The following is an 8,878-nucleotide window of genomic DNA, read 5'->3' on the forward strand; positions in this document are numbered from 1 at the left end:
ACCATATCCTTTTCTACATATGACCTTGTATTTTACATATTTTATGTATTTTTTATTGTCTTTTAAATAAGGTTGAGTACAAGTTGCTATCTAAAATCAAGAGAAACAGCAACTGAAGAATCGAGGAGTTTATACAGTCTATTCTCATTATTCAGGCAAAAGTCTTAGTTTGTTATGAATCCCGTTTTGACTCTTCATTTTATCTAGTCGTAGAGGCAGTGAATTGATTACACATTAACATAGAAAGGAAATAAATTTTATTTAACTGAATTTAGAACCATATTTTAAAGGCCACATGATTACACGGCATATAAAATCATAAAACTTAAAGGCAAACTGCCTTTGAAATGTTTAAGCTCTTTCCAACCATCATGTGTTTGCGTGTGTAACGTGACATACGATAGCCAGTTTTTGCCATCTGTAGTGTTGCCCTTAGCAACAAAAAAGCATGTGACAGTGCTTATGTGACTCTGCTGGCCTGCAACAGTGTGTAGAAGGATTTAAGCAAAATGAAACAGACAGAAATATTGATCCAGACAACTGGAATTTTCAAGTGTATTGCAATGATAATGCCGACTGGAAAGGAAAGAGAAGAAGGTAACAAAGAAAAGCCAAGAAAACTATTTGGAGTGAGAGACTATGGTAATATAAAAGGTATATTTTCTAGAAGTTATTATAAAGTTTAAGTTAAATTATGTACATGTATAACAGATATAATAATTTTCTTCTTTTGCACCATCATGTTATAATTTGCATTTAGTAAATAAAGTTAAACCCTACTCTGTTGCTGGACATGAAAGGGGGTAGTTCTATGTTACACACATCTTTCTCTTTTGCCATCACAGTTAAGAACAAGATTAAGAATTCTGTTAACTATTACCATGCTCGTTTTCAAAAAGCTAGAGAAATGAATTTTCAGACAAGATTATTTTCTGTAGTTCATACAACAGAGTAAAATGTATAGAATTATTCATTTTAAAATCATATATATGGAATAATATATAATCAGGCCTAATGCAAAACCATAAGTTATCTCGTATATATATATATATGAGATATATATATGAGATATATATGAAATATATATATATATGAGAGATATATATGTGAGATATATATATATGAGATATATATATATATATTTAGTTTTGGAAGCTTCAATAATTAAAGTAGGAAAGAGAAAATTCTGTAGTATACATTTGTAAACAAACCCAACTTATTCACCCTGTTTTTAAGAAACTCTGGCTGTATATCTTCAACCAGAAAGAAAAAAATGCAGACGTGACAACATGAGGACATGTGCTAGATAAATAGCATGTAAAGAAATATGCATCTGGGTCATTTAATTATTCAATAAAAGTTTCAGTGCATTTAATAGTCTATTGTGAAGAGAACTATGGTGGAGAGAACAAATCTCAAAAGGGAAAATACCTTCACTTTTACTATTGTAAAGAAGAAAATCAATAGATGAACTTTACACTTCCCAGATAGTTCAATTGTTAGGAGAGCCCAAAATACTGATTATTTGTGATACCTAATTCCTTTATATTACCTCATTGTGAAATTATACCCATCTTAGAGATGAGAAACGTGGGGTGTTTATAATAGAGTATGTTAATTTCCCATTGCTTCTACTCAGTAATTAAGTCTATATTTTCACCCAAGCCTTGTCCCCTACTCTTTTTCTCCACTAATTCACTTGGATAGAAGGAAGTGTGTATGCATGCACATTCAATATCACAGTGTCTCGTACAACTGCAAGAAATGAGCAGTCCATTTGAACTCTGAGCTTCCAAAAAGTCAAACCAATAAGTACATGACAACTTTTAGTTCTCTAATTTTTCCAACAAATATTCATTTAGTACTGTTTCTAGTCAGACATTGTGTTAGTCACTAGAAAGAGAATACAGGTAAAACAGGTGTGGTTCCTGCCTTATGTGTTCCAGCCTTGCCTCATGTATTTGTGGCTTCATGGAATTACCATGGTCTTTCCTCTTAGTCCTCATCAAAATGGTAAAATACAACATTAATCAAGTGTTATGTTTAGTTTTGTTTTCTAATAAGAATGATAAGAAGTGATCTTATTTTCACTGCTATAGCCTAGAACTGTGTCTGACTCCATAATTATGCTCTAATGAATTACTAAAGAAATTAGACCTAACTATGTAATTAAAACTATGGAAGGAGGCATACTGGTTTTATAAGGAGCAGAGAAAATGCCAGATAGCTTCAGAAATGAAGAAGAGATATGAAAACAGATAGTAATTGGAAAGAACACTTGAGAAGTTTGGCTACCAATGGGAATAACAAGATAAGATAGCTTGAAAGAAAAGAAGAGATAATAAAAAGTTTTAAATTTTTGAGTTTAACTTTGCTTTTTTTTTTTCTTAAGGTAGAAGAAATTTGAATAAGCTTAACCATTGATTAGAAGTATGGCAGATGCTACTTGTCCTCAAAAAGTTATTCTCTTTTTCTATAAAAAGTGTTAGCTTGGCACATGGCCACTGAGTTAGAGACTAAATTTCTTAACTTCCCTTGCAGCTAAGTATGGCTGTAGACCCTAGCCAGGGGTATACGAGTGAAAGTGATCTTCGCAACCTCCACAAGGCTTAGTTAAAAGCAAACTTTATGCTCTCCACTTCTTCCCTTTCCCTCTTTCACAGGCTATATATAATGTGGTAAAATCGTGGGGACTTAATTCCATCATATGGAGGGTTACTGAATGTATCAGAGACAGCCTGCAGTTCATCACCACACAAATTAGGTATGAGAGAAATAAGCATTTATCTTATTGCTAATGTCTTTATTTTGGAGTCTCTTTTCCCCCACGCTTCTTTAGCTTACATTTTTAGCCTAGGAAGGATCCAGTGGAGGGAGAAGTTAGAGGCACCATAGTTAAATAAGTAAGGTTCATAAGAAATTGTAAAAATAAAGAATCACACTGTATATTGCATATATGAAAATATAATATGTATAGCAGTCTTTCCTGGCTCTGACACTTGAGAGAAATTTCTTTTGAGATCCTCATATCTTCAAGATATATTCAAGAACATTTTAAAATACATACATTGTATTTTATACAACTGCTTATTTTAACATTCCTCAATGCCTATATATGAACTAATGTCAAACCTTATTTAATAAATATGGCTCTGTGAATCTAAATTTATATAGAGACAGCTCTATTAATTGGTAATAGGATTTTTATGTAATAAAATTGGGCAATATACAGGAGCAAGTTTTGTACTAGAGGAATGAGGATGCTGTTAAGGATAAAGACATTTTAAGCACATATTGTGAGTCCTGCACAATATTAGGTAACTTAACTATATTAGTTTATTTAATAGTGATAATGATGCTCAGAGATAAATTTTATTAAATTAGGGTTTTAGAAATGTAGAGTCAGAGAGGCCATGTATTTGTCCATTGTCTCACAGCTATTAAGTGGTTTATACAGAGTTCAAAGATGAAATATCCAATTCCTAATTCTCTGCACATTTCACTAGTCTCCTGATAACAAAATTCTTATTTGAATTCTAATTTAAATGTCTATCGTCTTAAAAATAAAATATCTACTAATCCAACTCAAATATCTAATAAATTATCAATAAGTAGTTTAAGGGACTATAATTAATGGAATACTAGCTTAAAAAAATTGCTTATTCCATTTCATGCCCGTGTCTTAGGGGAATTATAATTAAATGTGATCCTACTCCAAGTCTACATACTAAGTCTGATTACATTCATTTGTAATTTGTCCTAGCCACTAGCCATTACTTTGTCATAATCAGGAGCTCCTCTTTTTACAAACTTCTCTAACTTGCAAACTTTCAAGGCCGGGCGTGGTGGCTCACACCTGTAATCCTAGCAGTTTAGTAGGCCGAGGTGGGTGGATTGCCTGAGCTCAGGAGTTCTAGAACAGCCTGGGAAACACGGTGAAACCCAGTCTCTGCTAAAAAAAAGTTAGCTGGGCATGGTGGTGTGTGCCTGTAATCCCAGCTACTTGGGAGGCTGAGGCAGGACAATCAGTTGAATCCAGGAGGTGGAGGTTGCAGTGAGCTGAGATAGCGCCACTGCCCTCCAGCCTGGGCAACAGAGCAAGACTTTGTCTCAAAACAAAACAAAACAAACAAATAAAAAACTTTCATAGATTTGAAGCTACTTTTCAGAACAAAAGTATGTCACCTCTGCTTGTTCCCAATAAAAGGAACATTCACTAGTGCAACACTGCTATGTCATTATAAACAAATGAATTTAGAAACAACCTTTCATAAGTTACTGTTTTCATAGAAAAGGGAGCTTTTGAACACTTTTACTCCAGTGTTTCTCAAATCTTAGCCGTCAGTAAATCCCATGACTGGTGCTTAGCTGGTAACAACCTTCAGAGAATAGAAGTTGAAAAGGTTACTCTGTAGTCAGACTGCTTGTTCAAATCCCAGATCTTTTCACGTCCTAAAAGCAGGTTACTGTGCAAGTTACTTCATGCCTCTCTGCCTCAGTTTCCTTATCTGTGGAAAAGGTTGTTGTGAAGGGAAAATGAGATAATTTATGTAATTACAGTTAAAGAATATTTAAGATGCATATTGGTTAAAATATCCTAAACTTTTGCATTTTATTTACACATATTCAGTCATTATTCTACCCAGACTTTGTTTTTTTCTTAAGAAAAAGTATTAACTCACTCAAACTACACGGTTATTAACAAATTTAAAAATTTTAAACTACTGTTAAAAACAGTTTTGAAAACATAAGATACACTTCTTAAATCTTAAGAGGAGATTTTTAAATATGTAGAAAGCTGAAAGCTTATACATAAAATGATGTTTCTTTACTAAACTCTAGTACTATACCTACCTTTGTCACAGCTTCGGTTTTTTAAAGTAATAATTCAAAGAATTTTAAATCTACACATATGTGTGCACAGAAACACACATATACAGCATGTGCATAAAGCTGGAGTTTTAGCTCAATGCTCAACTATATCCATTGATACAATTCACTCCTATGGGAGGTATGAAAGGGACAGTGTTTCATTATTTATTTATTTCATTGCTTCCAAACAAAGATTCACACACCAAATTATGGAGGTAAATTATGAATGATAAGATAAAAGCTAAGGCCTGGCACACAATGGCTTATGCCTGTAATTCCAGCATTTTGGGAAGCCAAGGTGGGAGGATTGCTTGAAGTCACGAGTTTGAGACCAGCCTGGGCAACAAAATAAGACCCTATTTCTTTAAAAAAATATATATATCTATATATAGTCAGGTATGATGGCACACACCTATAGTTCTAGCTACTCAGGAGACTGAGGTGGAAGAATTGCTTGAGCCCAGGGGGTTCAAGGTTGCAGTGAGCTGTGAGGCACCACTACACTCCAGCCTATGCAACAGAGAGATCCTGTCTCAAAAAAGATAAAAAAAAAAAAAAATTAAAAGATAAAAAGCTAAACTCTATAAGAAGAAACTAAACATAGAGTAACTTAAAAGAGGTTTCTCTTTTAATTGGTGGTCTGGTCCCATGTTCCTGGGTTCGCATGCCATCTTCGCTATCAGAGACTTCACTATTAGAGACTCAGATATTTTCCATCTTATTGCTCTGTCACCCCTAAAATATGGTCCTCGTCCACATAGCAAAAGGTAATTTACCACCACATCCACATTTCAGCCGTGGGAAGGGGAAGGGAGATAGGGTACAAACTTTTATTTTTATGGGCATGACCCCATAGTTGAAAACATAACTTCCAATTGTATTCATTGACGAGAAAGTGATTACATCCACCACCTTAGCAGAAAGAGAAGCTAGGAATTGTAGCCTAAGCTAGGTAGGCATAAGTCTAGCTAAGACTTATGTAGAAGAAATGGAGAAAAGGAAGTGGAGACAGAAACATCAGTCTCTAACATAGTACAGCAAAGCCCAATTCATTTGAATCCACAGATTCAAAAGTTGCTGACGATCTTGTTTGCCAACCTATTTTACTTCTTCTGAAAAATTTAGGTTTATGTACAGAACAATAAGTAATGACTCTGAGAAAAATATTTTTCAGTTTATTCTTGAATACATTGTTTAATGCCATCTGAGCTTTCATTTTGAATGGAGAGTAAAGCATAAATAAAGCTCAGTTTAGGGGTTCAGCCTGGGAAAGGACCCTGGGCAGGCGAAGCAAAATGTTACTGTGGACTTAAGGAAAAGGAAGTTGGAAATAATTTTCAATTTTCAGTGTTAAAAAAGAGTCTACAAAGAATATGCTGGGCATGACATCTTGCTTTCTTTTCTCTACTAGGAGCAACGTAAGAAGAGAAAAAGAAAAAGGAATTACAGATTAAAAAATGCAAGAGAATATAAACAAAAACATGTTCAACTGGAATTTGTATTGGGATTGTATTAAATGGATGAACTAATTTGTGAAGAAATGATATCATTCCATCCAAGAGCATGGAACTCCTATTTTTCCTATTGTCTTCTATGTTTCTTTTTAAAAAGGTTTAAGTTTTCTCTGTAGAGTTTTTTGCATTCTGGATGATTTTAATTGAAACATACTGTATAGATATTGTTACTATTATAAGTGGTGCCTCTTATTAGATTTTGTAATTCATTATGATTGGTAAAGCAAATAGGATAGATTTTGAACCTAGAAAACTGCCTCAATTACCTCATTACTTCAAAAAGTATTGCCATTGGTTCTATTGCTTTTTTTAAAAAAAACATGATAATATCTTCTGCACATTATGAAATTTTATCTCAACACTTTCAATCACCGCATCTCTGTTTGACACCGATGAACACTTCCAAAGTGAAATATTTTGCTCTCTTTATTTTTCTCCTTTTGCTTTTTGGGGCCTCTTTACTTTCTAAACTTGTCACTTCTTGGTTTATCTTCCATACCTCTTGGCTTTTCTTTTGTGTAGTATACTTTAGCTTCATTCTGGGAGAGTTTTTCATTCTGAACTTTTCGATTTACTAGTTTATTCTCCATCAGTATGTTTGCTAATTTTTCTTCCATTGACTGCTTTTCCCAAATACTTATTTTTCATACTTTATATTTTCACTTGGAATTTGGGGGGAATATTTTGTTCTAGTTTCAAATTGATCCTATATTTTTTGTCTCCTTAAGTATATTTATCAGGCTTATTTTAAATTCTTGATTTATGTGTTATAATAATGCTACCTTAGATGGCATATGCTGCTCAATTTTTCTTTCCCTTTTCCACTCTAGTAGTGGTAGTCCTCTGGCTTCTGGTTATTTTTGTCTCTAGAGTTATGTTATGTTATTATAACAGATGTGAGAAAGGGCCCAAAACCAGGTTTTAGCCTGTGTCTGCTCTAATGAGTTAATGTGATTACTATGGATGATCTTCAGAGTAGAATACAATAAGCAATTGTTGTTTATTACAAGTTTCGAGTTTATAACTGTGAAATCTACTGTGCTTCCTAATTTAGCACCTTTAACAATCTATGATCTAGGCTATTGCTTCCAACTTTTAAAGTTTAAGGGAAGACACTGATTGTCCCAAGGAAATGTGGTCAGAGGAAATAACAGAGGTAATACTCAAAATAAGAAATACTCGAAATAAGTTAATGTGAAAAATAATAGTATAGAAGCAGCTCAAGAAGGAAATGATGAGTTGCAAGATCAGATTGAAGAACTGTTCCAGAAGGCAGCAAGAAACAATAATGTAAAATTTTAAAAATTAATAATAATAACAAAAAACTAAAAGACATGGAGGATAGAAATAGATATATATGGTGTGTTGTATGAGATGAGTCAGTTAGCTTATGAGCAAGCAACCCAACCATATCTAAACATATATCTGAGTATGCTTTAACTCATGTACTTACAAAATTGCATTTCTTAGTGAAAAAAAAATCAAGAAAGAAAACAATTCCTAAGGTTAGTGATGAAAGTATAAAGTCAAGAGATAAACTAGTGATTTTCAAAAAAAAAAAAAAAAAAGTAACTTTAGAGTGGCAAATCAAATGTCACTCTGTTCATACAAGATTCATGAAACTGTTTCAGAGAGGGTTTTGTTCCTTGCAAAAGTTGTTCACCCACAAGAGACAGATTTTGTAAAATTTAAAATGTAGCTAATTTTCCATGTGATTAGGCAGTGTAATTTAAAGAAACTCAAGATTTTCTACAAATAATTTTTTGAGGCAAGAAGATGCTAAAGTCACTTGTACTTCCACTAAACTTTACTAAAAGTTGGTTTGAACACTTTAATTGCTTTTGAATAGATGATTGAAGCTGTGAAGAGGTGGCAGCAGCTGACATGTTGCCATGGTAGCATTTCCTCCCCAGCTGAGGAGGCTATACAGAAGAAAGGATATAGGTCAGAAAGTGTTTATACTGACAAAACAACCGCATATTAAAATCAAATGCTTTTGTAAACATCATAAGCCAAATGAGAGTTGTGAAATCTAGTTTCAGGCTATTAAAGACAGACTGATTTATCTTTAGGATGATGTATCAAGCTGTACGGTGAGAATGGAGCATTCAAGGTCAAGAATACTCTCCTTCCTGCATATTGGCAATTCAATTTTAAAAGATTGAAACACGATGAAAGTGTTTCCATCAGTTTCTTCTGTGTTCCTCGCAATAAGGATATATTTAATTGAAAAATTCTTCTGGAAGGTAGTTCATCTCTGAATAAACTACTCCAGGGTAAGGAGGATCAACTCTATGATCAATAAATATCTGTTGGTTAATTACTTTTGTACTCTGACAAAATTTTATAAATGCAATTAAGGAAGATCTAACTACAATGAGAGAGGGAATAAGAGAGAGAAAGGTGGGAAGAAATGGAGTAAAGTTGGCCAGTAGTTCAGTGGGGAGACAGAATGAAAGAAATATGATGGAAAGAAGGAAGGAAAGAAAAAG

At 33.5% G+C, this 8,878-nt stretch overlaps 1 long non-coding RNA gene across 1 annotated transcript; it reads left to right on the forward strand.

Annotated features, from left to right (window-relative positions):
• Positions 1 to 479: 479 nt before the first annotated feature.
• On the forward strand, positions 480 to 8,633 carry LOC117975302 (uncharacterized). The gene is made up of 3 exons (XR_004665539.2): positions 480 to 654; positions 2,664 to 2,764; positions 6,284 to 8,633. It is a non-coding gene; the product is annotated as an uncharacterized LOC117975302 (long non-coding RNA).
• The last annotated feature ends 245 nt before the right edge of the window (positions 8,634 to 8,878 follow it).

The sequence above is a fragment of the Pan paniscus genome, chromosome 10, assembly GCF_029289425.2.
Source record: "Pan paniscus chromosome 10, NHGRI_mPanPan1-v2.0_pri, whole genome shotgun sequence".
Classification (NCBI taxonomy): domain Eukaryota; kingdom Metazoa; phylum Chordata; class Mammalia; order Primates; family Hominidae; genus Pan; species Pan paniscus.